The 14436-nt window shown below is 42.8% G+C and overlaps 1 protein-coding gene across 1 annotated transcript in view; it reads right to left on the minus strand.

Moving 5' to 3' along the window:
* myo9ab (myosin IXAb) overlaps window positions 1-13233 on the minus strand; it is a 215046-nt gene extending 201813 nt beyond the window's left edge. The window contains exon 1 of the mRNA XM_064930471.1: window positions 12878-13233. The gene's annotated coding sequence lies outside the window, so the exon portion shown is untranslated. The remainder of the gene's footprint in view (window positions 1-12877) is intronic.
* Between the last annotated feature and the right edge of the window lie 1203 nt (window positions 13234-14436).

Raw genomic sequence — 14436 nt, forward strand, 5'->3', positions numbered from 1 at the left:
CCTCCCACTGTCTGTCACACTGTTCCTCCAATACACTGCTAGTGAGACTGGGTTAGAGGAGGGGGGTGTCTGTCGACAGCCACCACCCTTCTCTCGTTTGTCATTCGGCTACAGGGACAAACTGCCACCCCCTATGACTGTACCAGACCAGACTATCCACACTAGGTAGCCTAGAAGTTAGAGCATTAGGCCAGAAACTGAAAGGTTACTAGCTCGAATCCCCGAACCTAAATTTAGTTTTTTTTGTTGTTAAATTAATGTTGATGTGCCCTTGAGCAAGGCACTTAACCTTAATTGCTCCAGGGTCGCCATTGATAATGGCAGACCCGGGCTGTGACGCCAATCTCAGAAGGTGTCTCAGGAAGGGTTGGGATAAAAATAAAACAAAATAAAAGGAAATATGACAAATAAGCACCCACTGATTAATTATTTAATATAAAAAAACAGACTAACACAGACTGACCAACACTGGCCAGACAAGTAATGCAGAAAAATGACAGTACTTATTACAGACAGTGATTCAGCACTAACGGAAAATAAACAAGCATTAAAGAATGTTACCACCCTGTCAGCGTATGAACAGGCTTCACCACAAAACACTGAGAAATGTAAAATGATTGGTTGCCTTCAAAACCCAAATGAAATGGTGCTAACTTTTAAAAAAAAGGGAAGATTGTGTTTGCCTTACATAAGTGCTGCGCTGGACGAGAAATGTCAATCCCACCAACAACTCTACCCATCAGCTAGCTACGGAGTGAGAGCAAAAATGCTAACATCAGCATTTGCTGCCAAACTGACAGACTAAAGACCAAATAGACCACCTACAAATCAACTCCTCAGTGAATAAGCTGACCCTAAGAGTCACCCAAGGAAAAAAGGAAGCTATATTAGTTATCAATTAGCATCTCTAAGCAGTCTTAACAATCACATTGAATGGCTAGGCTAACGTCTTGTTGTTAGCATTACTTTAGCTTAGATAGCTCCCACTGCAGTCAATGGTAGACTGTGATTGTGTGTCACAATGGCCATTAAGCCCTATTGACTTTCTCCACATCCTCGTAGTCTCCTCCTGCCATTGTTCTTGTGTGTTATGGGGAGACTGTCGTCCAAACAAACGAGCTGGGATTTGGCTTCAAGCGACGCTAAGCCACCGACTCGAGGCCTAAACAGAATCAAAGGAAGCTTCCTGAGTGGGTAAACATCAACAGGAGTTTATATGGCTGGATATACACAGGGTGTACAGCACATTAGGAACGCCTGCACATTAGGAACGCCTGAATACAGGTGAAAGCTGTGATCCTGTTATTGATGTCACTTGTCAAATCCACTTCAAATCAGTGTAGATGAAGGGGGAGGGTTAAAGAATCATTTTTAAGCCTTGAGACATGAATTGTATATGTGTGCCAGTCAGAGGGTGAATGTGGAAGACAAAAGATTGACGTGCCTGTGAACGGGGTATAGTAGTAGGTGCCAGGCGCTCTGGTTTGTGTCAAGAACTGCAACGCTGCAGTTTTTTTTTTAATGCTCAGCAGTTCTGTGTGTTTTAAAAATGGTCCACCACCTAAAGGATAACCAGCCAACTTGACAACTGTGGGAAGCATTGGAGTCAACATGGGCCAGCATCCCTGTGGAACGCTTGACACCTTGTAGTCCATGCCCTGATGATCTGAGGCTGTTCTGAGGGCAAAAGGGGGGACTCAATATCAGGAAGATTCCTATTGTTTGTACACACAGTGTAGAACACTGCATCTACAGACCTCCATGGCATAGCCATCTATACTAGTAGGCCTATACCAGGGCTTACCAGCCTGCCCCCTTTTTCAAATTGTTGATTTAAATCGTTTATTGAGATAGCCTATAATGACAAACACAACCAGCTTGATTTTGTTTAATGTGTTGTTTTGAAGGTAATTTCGTGCAATTCAACGTAGTTAAGGCCCTTGGCATCTTTCAGGTAGGCTAAGTAATGATAATACACTGCTCAAAAAAAAAGTGTACACTTAACTTCTTCAATATAGGGGGCGATCTTTTAATTTTTGGATAAAAAAACGTTCCCGTTTTAAACAAGATATTTTGTCACAAAAAGATGCTCGACTATGCATATAATTGACGGCTTTGCAAAGAAAACAATCTAACGTTTCCAAAACTGCAAAGATATTGTCTGTGAGTGCCACAGAACTAATGCTACAGGCGAAACAAAGATGAAATTTCATACAGGAAATGGCCCAGATTTGAATGCGCTGTGTTCCAATGTCTCCTTATATGGCTGTGAACGCGCCAGGAATGAGCCTACACTTTCTGTCATTTCCCCAAGGTGTCTGCAGCATTGTGACGTATTTGTAGGCATATCATTGGAAGATTGACCATAGACTACATTTACCAGGTGTCCGCTTGGTGTCCTCCGTCGAAATTATTGCGCAATCTCCAGCTGCGTGCATTTTTCCATTTGGTTCAGAGGAGAAAGGCAACTGCCACAAATGACTTATCATCGAATAGATATGTGAAAAACACCTTGAGGATTGATTCTAAACAATGTTTGCCATGTTTGTCGATATTATGGAGTTCATTTGGGAAAAAGTTCAGCGTTGTAATGACTGAATTTTCGGGTTTTTTTCTTAGCCAAACGTGATGAAGAAAATGGGAGCGATTTCTCCTACACAAATAATATTTTTGTAAAAACTGAACATTTGCTACCTAACTGAGAGTCTCATCATTGAAAACATCCAAAGTTCTTCAAAGGTAAATGATTTTATTTGAATGCTTTCCTTGTTTTTGTGAAAATGTTGCCTGCTGAATGCTAGGCTTAATGCTATGCTAGCTATCAATACTCTTACACAAACGCTTCTGTAGCTATGGTTGAAAAGCATATTTTGAAAATCTGAGATGACAGTGTTGTTAACAAAAGGCTAAGCTTGTGAGCCAATATATTTATTTCATTTGCGATTTTCATGAATAGTTGCGTTATGCTAATGAGCTTGTGGCTATGATTACGCTCCCAGATACAGGATTGCTCGACGCTAGAGGTTAAACAACACAATGTAACTCCAACTCAATCACACTTCTGTGAAATCAAACTGTCCACTTAGGAAGCAACACTGACTGACAATAAATGTCACATGCTGTTCTGCAAATGGAATAGACAACAGGTGGAAATTATAGGCAATTAGCAAGACACCCCCAATAAAGGAGTGGTTCTGCAGGTGGTGACCACAGACCACATCTCAGTTCCTATGCTTCATGGCTGATGTTTTGGTCACTTTTGAATGCTGGTGGTGCTTTAACTCTAGCGGTAGCATGAGACAGAGTCTACAACCCACACAAGTGGCTCAGGTAGTGCAGCTCATCCAGGATGGGATATCAATGCGAGCTGTGGCAAGAAGGTTTGCTGTGTCTGTCAGCGTAGTGTCCAGAGCATGGAGGCACTACCAGGAGAGAGGCCAGTACATTAGGAGATGTGGAGGAGGCCGTAGGAGGGCAACAACCCAGCAGCAGGACCGCTACCTCCGCCTTTGTGCAGGAGGAGCACTGCCAGAGCCCTGCAAAATGACCTCCAGCCGGCCACAAATGTGCATGTGTCTGCTCAAACGGTAAGAAACAGACTCCATAAGGGTGGTATGAGGGCCCGGCGTCCACAGGTGGGGGTTGTGCTTTACAGCCCAACATCGTGCAGGACGTTTGGCATTTGCCAGAGAACACCAATATTGGCAAATTCACCACTGGCGCCCTGTGCTCTTCACAGATGAAAGCAGGTTCACACTGAGCACGTGACAGACTTGACAGAGTCTGGAGACACCGTGGAGAACGTTCTGCTGCCTGCAACATCCTCCAGCATGACCGGTTTGGCAGTGGGTCAGTCATGGTGTGGGGTAGCATTTCTTTGGGGGGGCCGCACAGCCCTCCATGTGCTCGCCAGAGGTAGCCGGACTGCCATTAGGTACCGAGATGAGATCCTCAGACCCCTTATGAGACCATATGCTGGTGTGATTGGCCCTGGGTTCCTCCTAATGCTATGCAATGCTAGACCTCATGTAGCTGGAGTGTGTCAGCAGTTCCTGCAAGAGGAAGGCATGGACTGGCTATGGATGCTATGGACTGGCCCGCCCGTTCCCCAGACCTAAATCCAATTGAGCACATCTGGGACATCATGTCTCGCTCCATCCACCAACGCCACGTTGCACCACAGACTGTCCAGGAGTTGGCGGATGCTTTAGTCCAGGTCTGGGAGGAAATCCCTCAGGAGATCATCCGCTACCTCATCAGGAGCATGCCCAGGCGTTGTAGGGAGGTCACACACACTACTGAGCCTCATTTTGACTTGTTTTAAGGACATTACATCAAAGTTGGATCAGCCTGTAGTGTGGTTTTCCACTTTAATTTGAGTGTGACTCCAAATCCAGACCTCCATGGGTTGATAAATGTGATTTCCATTGATCATTTGTGTGATTTTGTTGTCAGCACATTCAACTATGTAAAGAAAAAAGTATTTAACAAGAATATTTCATTCATTCAGATCTAGGATGTGTTATTTTAGTGTTCCCTTTATTTTTTTGAGTAGTATATATGAGACAGTCCCTCTCTCTCTCCCCTCCTCCCCAGCTGCTGCCTGATGCCATAGACAGGCGCATACATAGCAAGACGGGCCTGGCACATGATAGCATAGGCAGAGGGGACATTGTTGTTTAACAGTATGCCTACCCGCTGTAAAATAACAATTGGTTGATCATCTTGCAACCATAATACTCAGGTTAAATTATGAATACAAGTAGATAGATGCAGAGATTCACTGAAGACAGACAAGAAACAAGGGCTCCAATAAGAATCAGGCCATGTCGAAATCATGCTGATATTACACTAACAATCTGTGCCAGTGACACTGTCCTTTGAAGAGCGCTCTCACAAATGGAAAATCCTCTAATATCCTTGGACAGCAATGATGGGAAACAGATTTGTTTTCTTCTTCTTGAAATAGTCCTTTAAAAATGTTGCTTTGACTGCAACGTGGGCTAACTCTGACAGAATGAATTACAGAAAAATAATTAAGGTTTTGTTCAATAAATCGCTTGGGCGGATGCATGTTTGATTCAATTCCTTTATGTTTTTCTACCTGTAAGCAAATGTCATACAGTTATTGGACCAAATATGTTGGGCCAATTCAGAAAAATGTCTACATGGTCAAAAGCACAGGCTATACGTGCATCGTGATGCGACAAATCGCCACTCTCATCAACTATTGTGACTTGTCACATGAATTGTGGCTCGTGGCCCAGAAGGTTACTAGGATACAACTGCCGCCACCTCCGAGTTATATTGCCCTGTCGCTGGCTGAACGCGTCAATGACCCTTACCATAGTATATTCTCACATCCCTTGGCCATGTTAAGACAACGACAGTTCTATTTGAGATAACCCTCCATTGGGGTAGGCCTATAAATACACATTCGTGTAAGATACATTTAGCTCTGGTGACAGAGTAGGCCTATAGTATGAGAGGAACTTGTCCTGGTAATGTTTTATGCAACAAGCCTTGAATGTTGCAACTGGAAAGACTGCATGAGCCAAATGCAAAAGCAATGGGCATCAAGATATAGTGCCAACTGGAACGTAGTAAAGCAACCATAAATATGTTCACATACCCTGCTCAATGTTATAAATATGATGTAAACTGGGAATGCATTGGTGTGACCAGGGATAAGTGAACAAATACATGTCCTAAGTCTGTGTTTCCCAATTCCAGTCATCAAGTAACTCCCAACAGCACACATTTCTGTTTCAGCCCTGCACAAAAACTCACTTGCTGATTCAAATAATCAAAGCTTGAGGACGAGTTTGGGGGGGGGGGGCAGAGTTTGGGAAACCCGATCCTAGGTGATGCTTTCAAATCAAAAACGAACGCCAAAAAAACATTTGTGAAGGACAAGCCTTTTTGCATCGATTGTCTGTGTGTTTCGATTGGCGGAGCTGGAACAGTGGCTCACTGTCACAGGTGATAGTCATTGAGCTAATTAACACATGGCAATTAAAACCAGGGGTGTTGAGGGAAAATGTCTGCCCCGAGGTAAGCCACTGCTGTTGCGACAATGTGGTACTAGGCATTTGTTCCAATATTTTTAAGTACACTGTCAAATCAGTGTTTCAATTATTTTCTCCAAGGCTTTTCATTTGCTCGCTTATGCAATCACCTGCATAAAATGTTAAAGAAATACAGTAAACTCCAACATTCTGAATCATTCCCTGTCAGGCTAGCAGTGTCAGGTTGGCTTGTGAAACAAATGAACTTTTGCGATAAACGCTGAGCTGTAAATATACTGAAAATATAAAAATGCAATATGTGACGTGTTGATCAATGTTTCATAAGCTAAAATTAAAGATCCTAGAAATGTTCCATATACAAAGTACATTTTGCTCAAATTGTGTACAAATATGTTCATATCAATGTTAATGAGCATTTCTCCTTTGCCAAGATAATCCACCCACTTGACAGGTGTGGCATATCAAGAAGCTGATTAAACAACACTATCATTACACAGGTGCACCTTGTGCTGGAGACAGGTCACAAAAATGTGCAGTTTTGACACACAACACAATGCAACAGAGGTCTCAAATTGAGGGAGCGTGCACCGACCACAGCTAGTCGACTGGTTTGTCGACCAACATTTTTTGGGCCGAGCAGTAGCAAATATATACAGTACCAGTCAAAAGTTGACACCACTACTCATTCAAGGTTTTTAAAAATTATTTTCTACATTGTAGAATAATAGTGAAGACATCAAAACTATGAAATAACACATGAAATCATGTAACCAAAACAGTGTTAAACAAATCACAATATACTTTACATTGAAGAATCTTCAAAGTAGCCACCCTTTGCCTTGACAGCTTTGCACACTCTTGGCATTCTGTCAACCAGCTTCATGTGGTAGTCACCTGGAATGCATTTCAATTAACAGGTGTGCCTTGTTAAAAGTTATTTTTGTGGAATTTCTTTCCTGAATGCATGAGCCAATCAGTTGTGTTCTGACAAGGTAGAATTGGTATACAGATTGGACCTATTTGGTAAAAGACCAAGTCCATATTATGTCAAGAACAGCTCAAATAAGCAAAGAGTAATAACAGTCAATTACTTTAAGCCATGAAGGAAAGTCAATGCGGAAAATTTCAAGAACTTTGAAAGTTTCTTAAAGTGCAGTCGCAAAAACCATCAACCGCTATGATGAAACTGGCTCTCATGAGGACCACCACAGGAAAGGAAGACCCAGGGTTACCTCTGCTGCAGAGGATAAGTTCAAGAGAGTTACCAGCCTCAGAAATTGCAGCCCAAAAAAATGCATTAGTGTTAAAGTAACAGACACATCTCACTGTTCAGAGGAGACTGCATGGATCAGGACAAAATGGTCAAATTGCTGCAAAGAAACCACTAAAGGAAACCAATAAGAAGAGATTTGCTTGAGCCAAGAAACACGAGCAATAGACCGGTGGAAATCTGTCCTTTGGTCTGATGAGTCCAAATTTGAGATTTCTGGTTCAAACCGCAGTGTCTTTGTGAGACGCAGAGTAGGTGAACAGATTATCTCTGCATGTGTGGTTCCCACTGGGAAGCATGGAGGAGGAGGTGGTGTGATGGTGCTTTGCTGGTGACATCGTTTGTGATTTATTTAGAATTCAAGGCACACTTAACCAGCATGGCTACCACTGCATTCTGCAGCCATACGCCATCCCATCTGGTTTGCGCTTAGTGGGATTATCATTTGTTTTTCAACAGGACAATGATCCCAACACACCTCCAAGCTGTGTAAGGGTTATTTGACCAAGAAGGAGAGTGGTGGAGTGCTGCATCAGATGACCTGGTCTCCACAATCTTCCGACCTCAAACCAATTGAGATGGTTTGAGATGGGTTGGACCGCAGAGTGAAGGAAAAGCAGCCAACAAGGGCTCAGCATATGTGGGAACTCCTTCAAGACTATTGGAAAAGTATTCCTCATGAAGCTGGTTGAGAGAATGCCAAGAGTGTGCAAAGCTGTCATCAATGCAAAGTGGCTACTTAGACGATTTCCAATATAAAATACATTTTGATTTGTTTAACATTTTTTGGGTTACTACATGATTCCATAGTTTGTCTTCACTATTATTCTACAATGAAGGAAATTGCACAAATAAAGAAAAACCCTTCGGTTTGTCCAAACTTTGACTGGTACTGTGTGTGTGTGTGATATACACACACACAGTTGAAGTCTGAAGTTTACATACACCTTAGCCAAATAGATTTAAACTCAGTTTTTCACAATTCCTGACATTTAATTCCAGTAAAAATTCCCCATCTTAAAGTGGTGATCCTACCTGACTTATTTTAAGAATGTGAAATGTCAGAATAATAGTAGACAGAATTATTTATTTCAGCTCTTATTTCTTTCATCACATTCCCAGTGGGTTAGAAGTTTATATACACTCAACTAGTATGTTAGCATTTCCTTTAAATTGTTTAACTTGGGTCAAATGTTTTGGGTAGCCTTCCACAAGCTTCCCACAATAAGTTGGGTCAATTTTGGCCCATTCCTCCTGACAGACATGGTGTAACTGAGTCAGGTTTGTAGGCCTCCTTCCTTGTATAAGTTCTGCCCAAAAATGTTCAATAGGTTTGAGGTCAGGGCTTTGTGATGGCCACTCCAGAGATGATGCAACTTGAGATGTTGCTTCAATATATCCACATAATTTTCCTTCCTCATGATGCCATCTATTTTGTGAAGCGCACCAGTCCCTCCTGCAGCAAAGCACTCCCACAACATGATGCCACCCTGTGCTTCACGGTTGGGATGGTGTTCTTCGGCTTGCAAGCCTCCCCCTTTATCCTCCAAACATAACGATGGCCATTACAAACAGTTGGCCAAACAGTTATATTTTTGTTTCATCAGACCAGAGGACATTTCTCCAAAAAGTACCATCTTTGTCCCCATGTGCATTTGCAAAGCGTAGTCTGGCTTTTTTATGGCGGTTTTTGAGCAGTTGCTTCTTCCTTGCTGAGCGGCCTTTCAGGTTATGTTGATATAGGACTCGTTTTACTGTGGATATAGATATTTTTGTACCCGTTTCCTCCAGCATCTTCACAAGGTCCTTTGCACAAAACTACATTCATCTGTAGGAGACAACGTGTCTCCTTCCTGAGCGGTATGATGGATACGTGGTCCCATGGTGTTTATACTTGCGTACTATTGTTTGTACAGAAGAATGTGGTACCTTCAGTCGTTTAGAAATTGCTCCCAAGGATGAACCAGACTTGTGGTCTACATTTTTTTTCTGAGGTCTTGGCTCATTTCTTTTGAATTCCCCATGATGTCAAGCAAAGAAGCACTGAGTTTGAAGGTAGGCCTTGAAATACATTCACAGGTACACCTCCAATTGACTCAAATGATGTCAATTAGTCTATCAGAAGCTTCTAAAGCCATGACCATTTTCAAGCTGTTTAAAGGCACAGTCAACTTAGTGTATGTAAACTTCTGACCCACTAGAATTGTGATACAGTGCCTTGGTGGAATAATCTGTCTGTAAACAATTGTTCGAAAAATTGCTTGTGTGTGTCATGCACAAAGTAGATGTCCTAACCGACTTGCCAAAACTATAGTTTGTTAACAATTAACTTGTGGAGTGTTTGAAAAACAAGTTAATGACTCCAACTGTATGTATGTATGTATGTATGTATGTATGTATGTAAATATAAATATATATATACACACACACACATACAGCAAAAAAATAAATGTCCTCACTGTCAACTGCGTTTATTGTCAGCAAACTTAATTAAAATGTGTAAATATTTGTATGAACATAACCAGATTCAACATATGAGACATAAACTGAACAAGTTCCACAGACATGTTACTAACAGAAATGGAATGTGTCCATGAACAAAGGGGGGATCAAAATCAAAAGTAACAGTCAGTATCTGTTGTGGCCCCAAGCTGCATTAAGTACTGCAGTGCATCTCCTCCTCAAGGACTGCACCAGATTTGCCCGTTCTTGCTGTGAGATGTTACCCCACTCTTCCACCAAGGCACCTGCAAGTTCCCGTACATTTCTGGGGGGGAATGGCCCTAGCCCTAGCCCTCCGATCCAACAGGTCCCAGACGTGCTCAATGGGATTGAGATCAAGGCTCTTCGCTGGCCATGGCAGAACACTGACATTCCTGTCTTGCAGGAAATCACACACAGAACGAGCAGTATGGCTGGTGGCATTGTCATGAGGGTCATGTCAGGATAAGCCTGCAGGACAGGTACCACAAGATGGAGGATGCCTTCCCTGTAGCGCACAGTGTTGAGATTGCCTGCAATGACAACAAGCTCAGTCCGATTATACTGTGACACACCGCCCCAGACCATGACGGACCCTCCACCTCAATCTCGCTCCAGAGTATAGGCCTCGGTGTAAAGCTCATTCCTTTGACGATAAATGCGAATCTGACCATCACCCCTGGTGAGACAAAACTGCGACTCGTCAGTGAAGAGCATTTTTTGCCAGTCCTTTCTGGTCCAGCAACGGTGGGTTTGTGCCCATAGGTGACGTTGTTGCCGGTGATGTCTGGTGAAAACAGGCCTTCTATGCATACCTGATAATGCATAGAAGTAGGCCTAGGCTACCTGGCCTGCATCCAAATGTAGGCCTGTAAATGTGACCATTTTTGGATCTGATAGTATTTCTGATTGTCTTAACACACCACCACTGTGGAGCTTCTCAAAGTAATTTTTTCTTCACCTCAAACAGAAAGTAAACAAAGTCTGTTTTTACATCCATTGAGGATGACAATAGTTCCTCAACGTAGCCTATTTGAAAAATCTTTCCTGCTCTTTCAATAACCACTTGGTGTGAAAGGGGGAAAAAAATGTAATACTCTGATCCGGTGGAAACGTAATAAAATAGGCCTACCTGACTACTTATTTTCCCTTGCTCAAATAGCCTATAGCTGTGTCTGTCCGGAGATCAATGGCGCTGGAAACTGAGGGCGCAGAATATTTTATACAATTTTGCAAGTGTAAGCTTCAGGCAGGACCAAGTTTATAGTTGATACAAGGTTTCAAGTTCCTTGCAGACAGGCCATGCGTAGCCAATGTGATTTATCGGATATTTACTACCTGCAGGCTTCAATGTTTTTTATTTGTTGGCTTTATGTAGGCTATTTTTACATAGTTGCTAATGGCAATAGGAGTCACTTTTGGAATTTTGAGAAGAGTATTATAAATGAAACCTTTCCACGAAAATGTGCATATGACAATCATAACTGGCATGCAGATCAGTATAAATGTTAAGATAAATTGGCACTTCAAATTGAAAAGGTTGCCGACCCCTGGTGTAGCCTATTACCGACAACTTCAGGAGCTTAAATGGCAGAATCTGCCAAGGCCAGCAGCTGCTGGAGGAGGGGGAAGTGAGGGAATGGGAACAGGTTTTTTAATTCTGGTTAGGCGATCTTGATCTCTGGCTCCCTCGAGTCATTGGTGTGCCTTAATTATTTAATCACAGTGTGCTAAAAGCATCAGACAAGCGCAGTAGCCTACATCTGGTTGATTTTATTAACACATAGGGTGTGTCTATTTCGGGAAAAATATGTGTTAAAAAATGTTGACTAATAGGTCGAAAGAACAGACTACTCTCCACCAACCAAGATCATTTTTCCTAGTGTAGATACAGTTGCATGCAACCTTTGTTGAGATGTCACCTCTCCATATGCCATAACAACTTTAGCCTGTCTTCCCTGCTGAGAATAACATCACTGTGGTATTTCATGAGGATTGACCAAGGCCCATAGCGACTCGTGACATGGGCTTTGAGAGGACTGTTGCTCAATGTCGGTAAATTAAGAGTTGTTGAGGAATGTGGGTCTCTATGCCCATGTCTTCCCTCACTATGAGACATTGACACAGTGTAGAGCGGAATACGAACTAGGACTAAGGTACCATATTCCCTATAGAGGTAGGCCAAGTTTGGAGATCTCCTTCTGCAGTCACCTATTGCGCTCTTTGCTGAATAGCTTGATGGTTTTCCCCTTGGGGATTCAGGTTAATATATATAAAAAAAAGTGCTTTGTAGAGTATCGACATGGTTCCTTACAATAAAATGGCATGATGCTATATTATAGTTACTATAGATAATGAATACATTGTTGCTCTGGAAAGTGCCGTTTCCCCCTCATCAAAACGCGTATGATGCCCATCCTGCAAGCATCTCCATACACCAAACTCAACCTCACTGAATAAGCCCTGTTGACCAGTGGCAAATAACGCAGTGGCTACATGTGTAACAATACAAGTCAAAGAGTAATTACACCCCCACTCCCCGCGACATGGAACGCTACTAGTCAGATACAAAGTAACTCAACCAAATGCGTCACGTTCACTGTTGCTTGTCCATTGAGAATGTGACAATGTCTTATAACGTTACACGTTTGATAGGTGGGGTCAACAAATCTAACCGACCTCGTACGGAACAGTTTGGGGAAAATGTGTTACGTGTCTGTTTTAAAACCGCATCCATGACATTATCAAAGGCAAAGGGGTGAAAATGATGCTTCTTCGAGCCTGTTCGGGTGACTGAGCAAGTAGTCTTCGACCACACAAAGCAAACCTAAAGATAACCTTAATGTTGTCACGTTATTTTCTCGACGTAATAACGTTACTACCCGTTTAAGCGTCTGTGTGTTGGAATTGAACGGCCACGATCGATGTGCCATTCAACGCTATGCAGCGAGACAGCGGCTTGCAAGAGCGATTTGACATTCGACTTGATGTCAATAGCCTTGCACGGGGACAGTTAGGTAGATTTGGTGCTTGCCATTGACTATATAATCTATGCCATTTTATGTAAAGTGTGAGTAACGTTATCAAACGGGTTTACCTCCACTGTTGCTTGAATCCACTCTTGTAGTCCAGCTCCTGATACAACCGTTTCTAATAAGAAAGGCGTGCGTTCCGTCTGCTTACAAATACAATACTGCACTCAAACCCATACTAATTCCCTTTCCACGAATGCCAATGTGACTGCTTTCCAAACGACACCCCTGGTTAGCTCCTTCAATGTAAATCTTACTCCGTTCAGGTGTCAACTAGTAGATCATCCAAATTTCCTTCTTTTTTTCTCCAGAATATTGCGTATTTGAGAGCTCTGTGTCACGTCACCAGCCAACAGCTTGGTCTTTTTCGTGTTAATAGGTGTAAACTTCTGAGCGAGCGACCTCTATTTTATAATTTCATTGTATCGTATTATGGGAGGTAGCCTACAGTTTGGTGGGAGGGAGTTGTGCTGGGAATGGGCGTCAACGAGGGAGGGGTCTCCAGAGTAATACAACATAAAGATAGGCTGCTGTATCATATACATTCTGAAAATTAAGAGTAAGCTTTCTGCTTTTGCTGTAGCCTACAGTATCCCAGGCATGCGATATGACTAGATAGTTTATTAGGTACACTCATCTAGTACCAGGTCAGACTCCCCTTCGCCTCCAGAACAGCCTGAAATCTTAGGGGCATGGAAATGTTGCTCAATTGGTATCAAGGGACCTAATGTGTGCCAGGGAAACATTTCCCACGCCATTACACTACCAGCCTGCATCGTTGACACTAGGCAGGATGGGGCATTGGACTCATGCTGCTTAAGCCAAATCTTGACTCTGCCATCAGCTAACGCAACATGATGATGGCGCCGGAGGGTAGCGCTGCCGTCTTATCGGCTCTCAAACAATCATATGATTTTGTTTGGTTTTTCGCAACTTGTTTTGTACATTTTGTTGCTGCTACCGTCGCTTATGAACGAAAAGAGCTTCTGGACATCAGAACTTGGATTATTCACCTCAATTTGGACGAGGGGTTCGGACGCGAGGGATATACTGCAGACACCTGACCAGGCCCCGATTCCAGTGATTTGCTGGAGAAGGAAACTGAGATTGAGGCAAAAGATCAGGGTGCCTTGCGAGGATCAGGCAATAAGTGGCTAATCTGCCTTTACCTTCCGTTCTGCTAGCTAATGTTCAATCGCTGGATAATAAATGGGGTGAACTGAAAGCATGTATATCCTACCAACGGGACATTAAAAACTGTAATATCTTATGTTTCACCGAGTTGTGGCTGAACAACGACATTAGGAACATACAGCTGGTGGATTATACACTGTATCGGCAAGACAGAATAGCATCCTCTGGTAAGACGGGGCGGGGGCCTATGCATTTATGTAAACAACAGCTGGTGCACAATATCTAAGGAAGTCTCCAAGTTTTGCTCACCTGAGGTAGAGTAGCTCATGATAAGCTGTAGACCACACTATCTACCAAGAGAGTTTCCATCTGTATTTTTCATAGCTGTCTACATATCAGTGAGGTTGACACTAAAATCGCACTCAATGAGCTGTATTCCGCCATAAGCAAACAGGAAAACGCTCATCCAGAGGCAGTGCTCCTAGTGGCC

This window comes from Oncorhynchus masou, chromosome 22, assembly GCF_036934945.1.
Source record: "Oncorhynchus masou masou isolate Uvic2021 chromosome 22, UVic_Omas_1.1, whole genome shotgun sequence".
Classification (NCBI taxonomy): domain Eukaryota; kingdom Metazoa; phylum Chordata; class Actinopteri; order Salmoniformes; family Salmonidae; genus Oncorhynchus; species Oncorhynchus masou.